This window comes from Sinocyclocheilus grahami, unplaced genomic scaffold (assembly GCF_001515645.1).
Source record: "Sinocyclocheilus grahami isolate Dianchi unplaced genomic scaffold, SAMN03320097.WGS_v1.1 scaffold37.1, whole genome shotgun sequence".
NCBI classification, from domain to species: domain Eukaryota; kingdom Metazoa; phylum Chordata; class Actinopteri; order Cypriniformes; family Cyprinidae; genus Sinocyclocheilus; species Sinocyclocheilus grahami.
In genome coordinates this window covers 379,342-393,644 of record NW_015505216.1, presented here as the reverse complement: position 1 = coordinate 393,644, position 14,303 = coordinate 379,342, and the positions used below count along the sequence as shown (strand labels likewise).

General features: G+C 39.3%; 1 pseudogene; it reads left to right on the top strand.

Annotated features, from left to right (window-relative positions):
• The window catches only part of LOC107581745 (glutamate receptor ionotropic, kainate 2-like), a 250,680-nt pseudogene that overhangs the window by 57,314 nt on the left and 179,063 nt on the right, over positions 1 to 14,303 (top strand).

Below are 14,303 nucleotides of genomic sequence, written 5' to 3'. Positions count from 1 at the left end.
AAAAATACATACACAATAAATGATTAAGACCTGATAAGTCACATGTGGGTTACATACATGATATGGAGTTATGCATAGAAATGATTAGTTGCTCATAAGTCCTTTTAGTGTCATTTAGATGCATGGAAAGGCAGTTTCTATAGCCATTCTGTGAATGTATGAAGACCAGAGATTAAGAGGTCTGTAAGGAATCTCTGAAAGTCTGTTCTTTGTCTCCTAGGTGGGGGATGTCAATTCTAAAGTGCTCGTGATTGTAGTTACTATCACATGATGGTCATGCGGTCATCTCTTTGACCATTTAATCTTGATTACTTGCCCTAAAATTGACAATCTCCTTCCTGAGTTGTAATGATCAGTGTGTTCCTCTGGTGTTAATGTTGAAAGCTGTTCTGTGACAGAGTGGTTTAGGCTTGCTTCAGACTGGCTAGGGTCTGATTTATGACATCCTGTGTCTTGGGCCTCTTGTGGAATTTTGGGCTCCTCATGTTTCAACCATGTTTTGACCAAATCTTAGATTGTCTGATTCAGTCTGATATCCTACACCAACCAGTCAAATCAGTAAAACCGCCAGCTTGGTCACAATTTGCATGTAAAAAAAAAAAAAAAGACATTGTAAGGCAGCTAGCTCTCAGCAGAACTTTTGTTCCCTTGCCCTTCAGGGGAAATCCTAGTTTAAGCTTGTCTTAGTTGATTTAAATTGGTCTCCCATCCTTGTCTGATATAGATATTTAGCCTGACCAGCTAAAAAAAAAAACACACATCTGTAAAACCAACCTATAAACAAATAAAGAATAAACAGATTTATTGATTAGACTTATTTATTTGCTTTCTTTGTGTTACAAGCAACCCATGTTCATTGGAAACGAGTAGTGTTAATAAAAGTAAACTTGAGATAAAAACACATTTGCTGACACAACCATGCAATTTTAGCTTGCTTCTAAGTCTTTAAGCTTTTATTGTGACTCATGTTTCACGGGACTCTTACACAAGTGATTTGCATAACAAGTGCAATACTGTACCAGGCAGAGATGGGCACAAATACATCAAAAAGTATTTTGTTACAAATTACAAATACTAGTTCATCAAATGTATTTAATTTGAAATAACATATACTGGTGTGAGAAATGTATTGAATTAAAATGCAAGTAATTTGTCATTTGAAAATACAAAAATACAAACAATATTTACAAGCAATCATTCGAAGTGCAAGAGACAGTGACATTACATTTAGCAATACTGGAGTAAGATACACACAAGTGAAAGAGAAGTGCTTTCCCCTCCTTGAGCAACTTATAAACAACATATTCTTTAACCCTAACACTAGACAAACAATCCAATATATTGATCCATATTTCTTCTAATTTCTTATGTTCGCTTAAGACTGTGTTTATTTGAATACCATCAAGCATGTCTACGCTTTATTTTTTCATGTTTCTTTTTAACGCTCCTTCATCGTGTCTTTATCAGCGTGTCAAAAATTAAGCAGTCCTGCGAAACCTTATTTTCATATCGCCTAGTTCTACTCAAGAGGATGGCTCAAGCTATTTCACTGTCAACAGTAAAGATTAACTCCTAAAAAAGCCGATATTTAGCTGTTACAGGGCTTTATGTACAACTCAGAAAACCTTGTTATTAGTGACACCGGTGGCCATTAAGTGAGCTGTAGCCAGCAACTTATTGCTCATGCTCTTGCACACACTCTATAGTAATGCGAGCGAGTGACAGCCAAAGTGATTCACCAATATCATGTCAACAGATGAGGTTCATGAAAATGACATTGTTATGATAGTTTTCCTTGGATTTTTCCAGAGTAAAAAATTAAAATCACATTAACATTACAGGCTCTCATTTTTAAGGTTTTTTACATGCTGTTCACACATTGGCAAAATGTGATTAATACTTAAATTCTTTCATAAAGCCCCTTTTAAAATGTAATTTTGTCCATAGAAACAAGTAGCTGACTTTTACTAGCAAGCTAACATCACTTGTCAGCTAGCAAGCAAAGTTGTAGAGCAGCACTGCGTTTCATTCTGTCCTGTAATAAGATTCAGTGAGCAGTATCTGATATTTTATTACATACTTAGCCAGTTTGCACTGAGCACCAAACAGCTTCTTTCATTTTGTTTTTCCAGTTGGAAGGTGGAACCATGAACAAATTTAAGGGATAGCTCACCCAAAAATGAAAATTATTTCATTAATTACTCACCCTCATGTCTTTTCACACCCGTAAGACCTTCGTTCCTCTTCCGAACACAAATAAAGATATTTTTGATGAAATCCAAGAGCTTTCTGTCCTTCCATAGGCAGGAAGGACAGAAACACATTCAAAGCCCACAACAGTATAGGAAAGACATTGTTAAAGTACTCCATGTGACTCCATTGGTTTAACCGCAATTGTATTAAATGAAGCGAGTGCTTTGTTTGCACAAAAAAAAAACATAATTTACTACTTTATGAAAATATTGATCTGCACTGTGCATTCATGAGAGCATCACAACGCATTTGTCATGTGTTCATGGGATAGAAGACTCACGTCAACACAACGCTCATGAGTAAGTGTTCACTAGAGTACCACAACACATGTGTTCGGATAATATTTTCGTAAATAAAGTTGTAAATTATATTTTTTGTGCAAACAAAGCACTCACATCTCTTCATAAATTGGATTACTTAATGATGTACTAAATTACCTGGATTACTTGATGATGTCTTTCCTACCATTCTGGACTTTAGAGGGACAAAAAGCTCTCGGATTTCATCAAAAATATCTTCATTTATGTTCTATTTACTACTTTATGAAAATATTGATCTGCACTGTGCATTCATGAGAGCATCACAACGCATTTGTCATGTGTTCATGGGATAGAAGACTCACGTCAACACAACGCTCATGAGTAAGTGTTCACTAGAGTACCACAACACATGTGTTCGGATAATATTTTCGTAAATAAAGTTGTAAATTATATTTTTTGTGCAAACAAAGCACTCACATCTCTTCATAAATTGGATTACTTAATGATGTACTAAATTACCTGGATTACTTGATGATGTCTTTCCTACCATTCTGGACTTTAGAGGGACAAAAAGCTCTCGGATTTCATAAAAAATATCTTCATTTATGTTCCAAAGATGAACAAAGGTCTTACAGGAGAGGAATGACACAAGGGTGAGTAATTAACAACAGAATTTTCATTTTTGGGTGAACTAACCATTTAAGACTCTGCCTATGGATCCAACAGGATGTCATATGATTCACTTGCATCTAGCCAAAAACTGTGATAGGCTATAGTTGGCAGTACTAATAACACGGGTGAAGATATTGTATTATCTGAGAATAAAATGACCTACTTGATTAAGTATTTTAAGTATTTTAAATACAAAATGCTGTCTCTCAAAGAATTTAATTACAAATTACATTTTATTTTTTTTCCAGCAAAATACAAATGACAAAATACTCAAAAGTAATTAAATACATATTTTAAATACATTTAATTAAAATACTGTCCATCTCTGGTATCAGGTGAGCAACTGAGCAAGTTTACTATGCTGAAAAACGTCATATATAGATGGAACTGGTTATCTTAAGCAAATACCAAAATCTATTAGTTTACAAATTATGCACTATGCTAAAAGTGTTTTGAGGTCATAACATAATTTGTAGGAACTGTGGGGGAAAAAACAAAACAAAACAAAACAAAAAACAAACAAACAACAACAACAAAAAAAATATTATATGCCCTTGTAATCATAATTTGTGTGAAAAGCTATAAGATGTTAGTGTTTAACTGCTATTACTGTTCATTTCAGCTGGGGAAATGTAGGTAGAGGCATGTTTTTCCCCTACTGAGCCTATAAATGAGTTGGTTACAAGAAACAGCAAACAAAATAACATCACAGGCTCATTGGAAGAATGTGCCTCTGCTTACATTTGTAGCGCCACTCACTTTTAATTTAATTTCCGAACTGCCAAAATATGTACAACAGCCTACACTGTCAGACTTTTAGTGCCTCTTACTGGATATTACACTTTGAAAATGTCGAAAAATGTGAAAGAAGCATTTTAATAACTTTTTTAATTTTTATTTCGCCAATTATTATTTTTTTTATATTTAAATGGTCTTGTTACAAATCTTCACCAAGTTTTCTTTTGTGCCCATACTTTGGTGACAGAATGCTGTAGAGTCAGCAGCAGTGTGGCTTGGCAAAAGCAGGTGGAAGTAAACACCCTCTTGAATCATAAAATTACAAATGGCACACCTTACAGTCTCATGGCATTTGGGAAAAGAACAATGTTGAAATAGATTAAGGAAGACACTAACTCTGTGGTTCCTTGTTTGGTCCTGGATAGTTGAGAAATATCTCTTTGAGAACGCCTATGCATGACCACGTTCTGAAGCAGGTGTGGAACCAGTCCAATGGAGAAGCGAGATGTCACAAGCGGGGTGATATGAGCATCCAGGAAGCTTAAAAGTGCACCCAGCACAGCGCATGTTAGCTTCTGATGGATGAAGGAAGCACCTACAGGGATGCAGGGAGTATGGCAGAGAGACGCAGCATCTTGTTCCCTTTAGGGAACCATGGATACATACGTAACCTGAGCTGTGTCTAGATGCTTTGGGAACGAGAATGCCCACTGCATCATACTAACAAGTCCCTGTCTGGTGTGTATCAGGTGAGCACATCTAAGACGAGAGGACTTGGAATCCTGGGCTAGAGGACAGGTCCATGTTATAGAACCGAACTAATGTGTGCGGAGAGGACCAGCCTGCCACATCACGAATGCCCTGCAGGGAAACACCCATGAATAAGGCCTTGGAGGCCGCCAAACTCCGGGTCGAGTGGGCTCTGACCCACCAGAGCAATTGGGGGAAAGGCATACAGACAAGCATTGGCCACTTCTGCACCATGGCATCCAGCCTAAGCGGAGCTGGATGCATAAGGGAGAACCAGAGCGGACAGTATGTCGTTTCCTGTGACGTAAATAGATCCACTTCCGACTGGCCGAACTCCCTCCAGAGAAGCTCCATCACCTTAGGGTCGAGCCTCCATTTCCCAGGCCTCAGACCTTGTCTCGACAGGATGTCTGATCCCTGATTCAGGTTCCCAGGGATGTATACTGCTCTGAGTGAGAGGAGTTTTCCCTGAGCCCACAGGAGGATCTGGTGTGCCAAGTATAGTTGTATTGTGGGCGCGAGTGCAGACCCCCCTGGTCGTTGATGTAGGAGACCACCGAAGTGTTGTCTGTGCGGACAAGCACATGATGACCCCTCGGGTCTGGAAAGAAGTGTTTCAATGCATGAAACACGGCCAGCATCTCCAGGCAATTTATGTGCCACGTGAGATGGTGGCCTACCCACAGACCCTGGGTGAGCGACCACTAATGCCGCTCCCCAGCCCGTGAGGGAGACATCTGTCTTTAGCGTTACGCGACGACAAGGAGCAATACTGGGCCTCACCACACCAAGATAAGGGGTTCTCTGAGCTGTTGAAATCACACTCTTCTTGGCATTTAGCCTCAACCCCAGCTCTTTCATATGGGTGAGGATGACATCTCGATGCCAAATCACCTGCTGCTGAGACTGCACTAGTATCAGCCAATCATCTATATAATTTGGTATATGGATGCCCTGGAATTACAGCGGAGCCAGAGCAGCATCCACACACTTGGTGAAAGTGCGGTGTGAGAGTGATAGGCCGAAGGAAGGATGGATACATGAAAGTATGCGTCCTTGAGATCTATCGTGACAAACCAATCATCTGACCTGATCTGAGACTGCATCTGAATCTGCATCTTGAACCGAAAGCATTTGATAATGTGGTTCAGCAGACACAGATCTCTGATCGGACGCAAAACACACCATTCTTCTTCGGAACGATGAAGTATTGGCTGTAGAACCCAGACTCTCTCAAGAGAGGAGGAACACGTTCTATGGCCTCCTTCCTCAAGAGAGTGTTTAATTCTTGTTCCATTACCAGAGCCTGCTCGGGGCCCACTAGTGTGGAAACAACCATGTTGAAACGAGGTGGGCGAGAACCAAACTGGATTCTGAAGCCTCTCTCTACAGTCTGCAGGATCCATTGTGAGACATTTGGCAGAAGTTTCCATGCTGCCAGAAAGTTTACTAAGGGAACCAGCCATTCGGGGCTGGCCTCTGGTATGGCTAGAGGAGTCACTTCGGTGCCCTGAAGAGGATAACCTGGAGGGAACGACCGGAGGATCGGGCACCATATACTGAGAGCTCTCCTCCCCAGGGAGGTCCGCCCTCAAAGCCCTGACACTCATGGCATCAGGACTTCTTGGCCAAGGTCTTCCTTGAGAGAATGACGGTCCACAGATCTGCTTTCTCCTTAGAAGACACCGACCGAGAGCTACACCCCGACCCCTGCTCTTTTTGCTGGGAGGGAACGGGTAGCAACACTCCATTTCTGGGCCTTGTGATATGAGGAGCTAGGGGATGGCTGGGGGCTGCTAGCGCTGGAATACCACCACCTGCTTCCTTGCCTCCTGAAACCTCTCGATAACAGTATTTACGGTGTTGCCAAAGAGGCCAAAAGGCGAGAGTGGAGCATCCAGCAGGAAGAATCTGTCCTTGTCTTGCAGCTCAGACAGATTCAACCACAGATGTCCCTCCTTAGCTACTAGGGCTGCCATTGAAAAGCCGATAGTTCTGGCCATTTCCTTTGTAGCATGGAGAGAGATCCTTGGCCTGACGCAGTTTGCAAACCACATTGGAAGCTACCCTCACTCTCACTCAGGTCCTTAAGCAGGTCAGCCTGGTATGCTTGTAACACCACCATGGTGTGCAGACATGCACTGGCCTGACCTGCCACTATATAAGCTTTCCCCACCAAGGCCTACATTGTTCTGACTGACTTGGTGGGAGGCCTCGGGGCCTTCAGAGACAAGCCACCCTTCGCATGGTCCCATATCCCTGCTCATTCAACCTGACAAAATTAGAATAGTCAGAAACCGTGGGGCTGTGGGGCCGGGATGAATAGGGATTATTCCACAACCTCGACACTTCAGTGTGGAGGTCAGGAAAAAACAGAAGGCCCCAGCATGGAGGTTGTGATCTAACTCGCAGGAAGCGTTCATCTTATTTACTCTTCTGACGAACATCCTGCTTCTCAGCCAGCCAATTGATTTTTAACTTGGCCACAGCTTGAGTGACAACCTCCATGATTTCCTCATGCACGAGGGACTGTGGCGGAGAGTCAACAGTCTCCTCAGCGTCGATGCTCATCACAACAACCTCTTTGGAGTAAGAACGATGAAGCGCCTGGCTCTCTCTGGGGGGGAAGAGACCGCAGAGCATGCATCCAAACCCTGAGTGGGAGCCGTGGATCTAGCGGGTGAGAACCGAAATAAGGACGAGCCCGTCTTGGATGCCTCTGCTTAATCCACTTGCGATCCCCATTACAACAATCTTCGCTGTGCCTCGGTAGCTGCGGGACTGGAACCAGAGGGATCGTGAGACTGGCAGCTCTCATCAAAGAGAGCCAGGCAGGAGCAGTGCACAGGAAGCGGGAGCTGCTCACAATCAGGGCAATCAGCCCCCCTGAGAGCTGACCGTGCATGCTCCACTCCCAAAAATATGACACAAAGATTGTGCTTATCCAGCATGAGGTAACGAGTGGAGGGAGGAACACACAAACTAAACCGTCGTCTTTTCGCCGATTTTGACTTTTTTTTACACTTTGATATTTTTGCTTTCTTACTAATAAAGTGTATCTGACTGACTGCTTGTGCAAACACAACACACAACCACAATGCTCTTACTGAAGAGCAGAAGTTAACATGCACTGTGCCGGGTGCACTTTTAAGATTCTTGGTTGCTCATGTCACCACAATTGTGACGTCTCGCTTCTCCATTGGACTGATGCCACACGTGCTTTAGAACATGGTCATGCAGAGGCGTTCCCAAAGAGTTTGAACTCAGCTCGAGTTCTCTGATGGGGAACTGGATATATAAATTCTCCATTGTGTGAAGTAAATGAGGGCGATGGGATTTTGGGGGCAACCTAGATATCTTTTTTTTCAGCTGATGACCTTTTGAAGTGGGAATGTGATGTTTCATTACATTAGGAGGTGGCATTTCATTGACAGGAGTGTCCAACATTTCACTGAAAAGTAGTTAATAGAGAAGAGAGCAAGAGAGTTAGAAGAGTTAGAAGATAGATAGCGAGGGGCCATGCAGCTTAACAATTTAATTTCCCCACAAATATTATTATTTTAAACATCTATCCTTATGGCTTTCTTATGTTCTTCTAATTAGAAAGATAATAATTAAATGAAATGGAGCTTCTATATAGATGGCTCTGAATGATATTTCAGATGCTCTGTTGTACATTTAAAGGAATGTTTCACCCAAAAATGACAATTATGTCATCCTTTACTAGCTTAATATCATCCAAATTGTTCTTCCATTGAAAACAAAATTAGATTTATTTATTTTTTTCTGATTGTCCAAGCTGCACTCCTTCATAAAATAAAGGTAATAAACAAATCCCATTTGTCTTATTCAGACTCATCACAGCAGTTAATTTTGTGACAATATTTGGTGACAATATAAACAATACTTGTCCATTTGTGTTCCATGAAAGAAAAATGTCTTTGTAAGAACATCAGGGTGAGTAAATGATGACAGAATTTTCATTTTTGGAAACTATTGGTACTATTGGAACATTCCTGTAATTCTGTAATAGCCTTATTTATATTCTGTCTCTCTCTCCCACTTAGGTCTGATTCGATTACAGGAGCTCATCAAGGCTCCATCTCGTTACAACATCCGATTAAAAATCCGGCAGCTACCAGCAGAAACAAAAGATGCCAAGCCCCTTCTTAAAGAAATGAAACGAGGAAAAGAGTTCCATGTGATCTTTGACTGTGGTCATGAAATGGCAGCTGGCATCCTTAAACAGGTGAGTCAATTCCATTATCTAATTTCACACTGAGGATTACAAAGACTGAATTGGAAAGTTAACAGATATAATTATTATTTATTTTGTTTCAGATATTAAATTACAAGAGTAAAGAATCATTTACATTACATTATCTGACTTGAACATAAGTAGAGAATAAGGTCTTCTAAATAATGTAGCAGTCAGTCACAAGTGTACAGAAAATTATTGTACATTCATTTAAAGCTGCAGTCCATAACTTTCTTTGGTTAAAAATGATCCGGAATCAACATTTGAGCAAGTACATAACCAGCCAGTGTTAAAAACTATCACCTTACTTTAGCCCGATTCACAAAGGTTAGCTTATAATAATGTTTTCTAATTTGAGTGGTATGGGTAGGTTTTCGCGGGAAATTTGAGCATGGCGCTGCATCATTACGTCACGTCTGTAAACATAAAAAAGTTGTCCGGGCTACTAGGCTATCGCATGTGAGGATCCTGCAGGTGGCGGCTCATTTATAGCCTTTTCTCAGAGCAGCTAGAATAATTAAATGTATCATTTTGATGGCGGATTGTAATCAAGAAAGGACTATGTGTTTATGAAACACGTCAATTAAATTAAATTATATTCCAGTTTTAAATGTGCTTCTGATTACAGATAGCCTGGGATTACACAAGATTTGTATTTTAAAGACAACCAGTTAGAAGGAAGCATAATTTGCTTTTTGGGTTAAAATAATTTCTTAATATGAAATTTGAATGGTATGACATTTAGAGACTGTACAGAAATGGAAATCTACACACGAATACACACTATATTCACATAGTAAATTAAATAAATTAAATTAAATTAAAGTATAACAATAAAAATAATTTGCACAGTTTGATGTGATATGAGCTAACTGATTTTTAGATTAAATCACCATTGGTAGTGCGATTTATTGTAATGCTTTTTCCCTCAGTTGGTCAGAACAAATGTGGCAGACTTGTTACTTACTTGTTCAGATGACAATATCCGGAGAAAATTCTTATTTGGGTCATATATTCCAAGAAGTAGGCTAGAATCTGTGATTGCGAAGTACAGTAAATATCCAGACCGGTGCGGTGACTGACTGCCACACATTCACCTCAAAACATTAGATTCATCCGCGTTGGAGCCGTGCCGGCGCACAACCCACACAAGGAAGATAATTCCACAGACAGCTGCAATTGCAGGTTTTCAAACAGAGTTGGCGACAAAGAGGCAAAACTTACGGACTGCAGCTTTAAAGATATAAAATTGTGGATACGCGTATAAGGAAGTCATAGACATAGGATTTTTAGATTATTGTAATTATTTTATTGTTTATTGTAGTTTTCCTTCTTACAGAAAACTGGATACACTTTTCCTCCCCCACCCTCTTTTGTCCCCATTCATCTTTTATATGAAGATTGCATTCGGTTGCATCTGTCTTGAATTTTTTTTACCATGCTTTCATTAGTTATTTTGCTGATTCCTAAGCCTTTTATGTATATGTATATATTTTTTTGCCATTACCATTATCCTGTCCCAGACATTCAGTCTTATTAAATGTAAAAGTATGAAAATCCATCTTAAAATGTTTAAGTAAAAAAAAAAAAGTTAGTGTATTTGCTTACCAAGAAGATAAGAGTGTCAGTGAAGAGTATGCTTGATATGAAATCTGATAAATGTGATGTGTGAAGTGTGAAAAAAAAAAATAATTCAACATAGTCATTTCCACCACAGGATTCTACTGAACACAATACATAATATGAAATACTGATAGAATTGTGAGTGGGCAAAATAAATAAAGTAGTAATAGTATGTAATTTTTACCTGCAAAAAGAAAGTTCATCAAGACAACCTTTAAATGTTGGTTTGACAAAACATAGTCTGAAATTGTAAAACACCTTCAAAGTTTGAAGGATAGCAGGCAAACAAACAGACATATTTATACATTTTACACCTGTACCATCAGCTTTCCACTCTGACAAATCTACTTGCATCATTTTATTGAAAACATGGAAGAGTACAAAGGTTGGCTACTACTTTAGTGTGGAACTTAAGTTCTAGTGTAAAATAAAATTATTATTTAAATTTTAATTAATTTAATTAATTAAATTTTCAGGGTTCCAACTAGTGTTAAGCAGAATAACAGAACCTGTCAAGTGAACGTAATAGGTTCCTGAGACCTCTGTAGATGACAATATATTTTAGCAAATTTTTTTCTGAGACCATACATACACATTCAGGGCTTTTGACCATAAAAACTCCCTCTACTTGGTCTATACAAATGACTGACATTAGCTGTTTCCATCACCTTGTTTTTATGCACATATCACATCAGAAACAAGTGATGGAAATGGCAAATTTTGAAAAAAAAACAAATAACCAAAAAAAAACTTAATCCCTTAATTTGAGTTAATGGAAATAATGGAAGATGGAAACACATTTCCCGAATAAATTCCTCCATGCACATAAAAAAAATCAGGTGACTTTGCACGATAGGATGGCATAACTTGACTAACCAGTGGACCAGTCTCGTTGCACAGCATCTGAAATGTTGTTTTGGTCATTTTGCAATGCCTGAGCCAAAGTATGTCGTCAAAGTATTTCTGTATAATTGCCTCCCAGAACTGTCTTACAAGACTGCATTCCCAAACAGCAGGCATTCTCCTCCGAAAGCAATGACCGCATTTATTGTGTTTCGTCTGCTCGCTCTTGAGGTGAAGTAATGTATTATATATGAAAATTATTATATTCAGTGGCTTCTCCTACTTTTCTTAGTGATATTTAATGCCAGTTTATCAGGAAGTGACGATTTTGTTCTCTTTGACTCATTGGATGGAAACAGTGCTTCATTTGCAAATGGTTTATGCGATATTCCAATTTTTGCGCAAAAGTTACATTCGCAACTTTGGATGGAAACATAGTGATTGACTGAATGACTGAATTCAGCACTCTTATCATTTAATTGTCATTTAAATCTGACTCATTTTTCTCAGGAGAACTTTATGGGGATTCAAATCAGAAGATAACTTTCTGTTACAAAACAGGGCATCAATTTTATACATGTCCTCTGTAGAGGACAGCAGAACATGTTTATCAGACATTTTGAAAAGACACAACAAATGAATTGGGAAATATATTGCATAACATTATTCCTATAAAATAGGAGATCTGAAAGTTTGACCAATTTGTTACTCTCATTATAACACTTCTTTTTCATTACATGTTGCCCCGAGAACATATAGGTAAATTATATACAATGTATAGATACAATCAATGTATGGAAAGGGAATACCCAATTATGGCCAAGTTTACAAATATATTGTATAAAGTAAAATAGTATTTCAAATAATTGTGTAGTATATTTAATAGTTGAGAATCATCTTTGTACAAAGTTTCATTAAAACAATCATATACTGTCTTATCTTCTTAATAACTCAATATAAAATATATTTTTCAAATTTTCCCCATTGTTTTTTATGCTCGAAATAATGTAATGACATATAATGAATGAATGAATGAATGAATGAATTAATTAATTTATGTACATAGTCCAAAATTAATATATATGATTTGGATGATACTTACAAAAATGAGAAGCTTTGACAAGTTGCGTTATTTTACATTTATTGAGCGACATGTGAAGAACAGAGCCCTCGTCTTTATGATCCTAAAATGTGGATTATTTGTATGATTACAAGCTCTGCTGATATAAAGGAGAAAAGTACATGCATTGTTTTTGACCCGTTCATTTATTGTCTCTTTTGATCTTGTGTGAGATTGATTTTTACACAATCAGTGAAGTGTACTGGTTTCATTGATTACCCATCAGCCAGTCAAGCTTACATGATCCGTTAGTCAGTATGTTTGCATGCAATTAGTCAATAGGGTAATGCTCCTGATGTGAAGTGCTACAAGAACAATGCTTTTAAGCACTTTTGTTCCTAATATCTACACTGTAAAAAAAAATACGTAAAATTTACGGTAAAGAACCGGCAGCTGTGGTTGCCAGAATTTTACCGTAAAAAATACGGTTGCAACGTTTTAGGTTTTACGGTTTTAACCTAAATTTACAGTTAAATACCGTAATTTCATTCACTGATATAATGTTAATATACCAACCTTATTGAAGTACTGAAATCTGTTTTGTACCTTTGTAATACACTGATAACCACCAAATGCATGCAGGTGGTGATGAGAAAATCACATGATGATCCAAAGCCCATCACAAGCAGCTTTTAAATAATAACATATATAGAAAGTGCACAGTGTCATTCACACAAACACTAAACACCATCATGGTAACACACATGAAACTGAAATAATGCAATAAACATTCATTTAACAACATTAGGTGTAACACACAACCCTAATATACAAAACTGATAAGAAAAAAAACTAAGAAACATAGTTATTTAAACAAAAAAACCCATCAAATTTGAAATGTAACGCATGGAATTCTGGGAATGTCAATTTCACGGTTATTCACTGTAAATTATGAAGTATTTTTCACTTCCAAAAACGATATACTACCGTAAAATTTATGTCCAATACATGTAATGTCCAATACAGTTCCCTTTCAGTCGGTCACTCTCGACGTCAATTGGGTCGAAATTGGGATCTCGCTTAGAGGGACCAATCTACTTAGAGTGTAAACTAAACGAGCCAATGCACATTGGCATGCGATTATTGCATCCAGCTGCTGCTGATCACAGCGTGAGTATAAGTAGGCAGCAGGTGCAGCGCATATTCAGCTTTTTGCCTCGGAGCCGAGCGGTTCTATCGTTCTGCTCCTGACCTCTGCAGTAGTGATAAACTACAGTCAAGCACGCTCTTCGGTGGGCTCTCGTGCTGGTGGACGGCGCTTCAGCGGTGGTGGTTTTCCCGTGTCGAGTGGGTTGCACACAGCAGGTTGCACTACCCCTGTGTGTGTTGCAGACGGCCATCTCCCCTGTGCGCTTCAGCACATTAAAAGAGCAATTTCCATACTAAAAGTGATTCACGGGTGGAACTTCTTTTTAAAGACGCGTCTTTTTAAAGATATCATACCATCCATGCGTTTCTGGGTGCGGTCGTTACCTGACGCCGGGTGATGGTCACGATCGCTGCCTCTCGTGCCTGGGCATGAAGCACGCTGAGGTGGCTTTCGTGGATGACTCATGCCCCCATTTCGTGGATTGACTCATGACCATCTCGGAGTTGCGGACCAGACTCCGTTACCTGCAAGGGGGCGGAGTGCCCGTGCCACTGCCTAGATCTGGGGTTCCCTCTGGCAGCAGCCGGGGGCGTCCTTTTTCTAGCAGTGGGCGGACTGGTCTTACGGTCACGGTGAGGAATTCCCCTCTGGGGATGCCCAAACCCGCCGGCACTTCGAAACCAGCGGAGCTCTCAA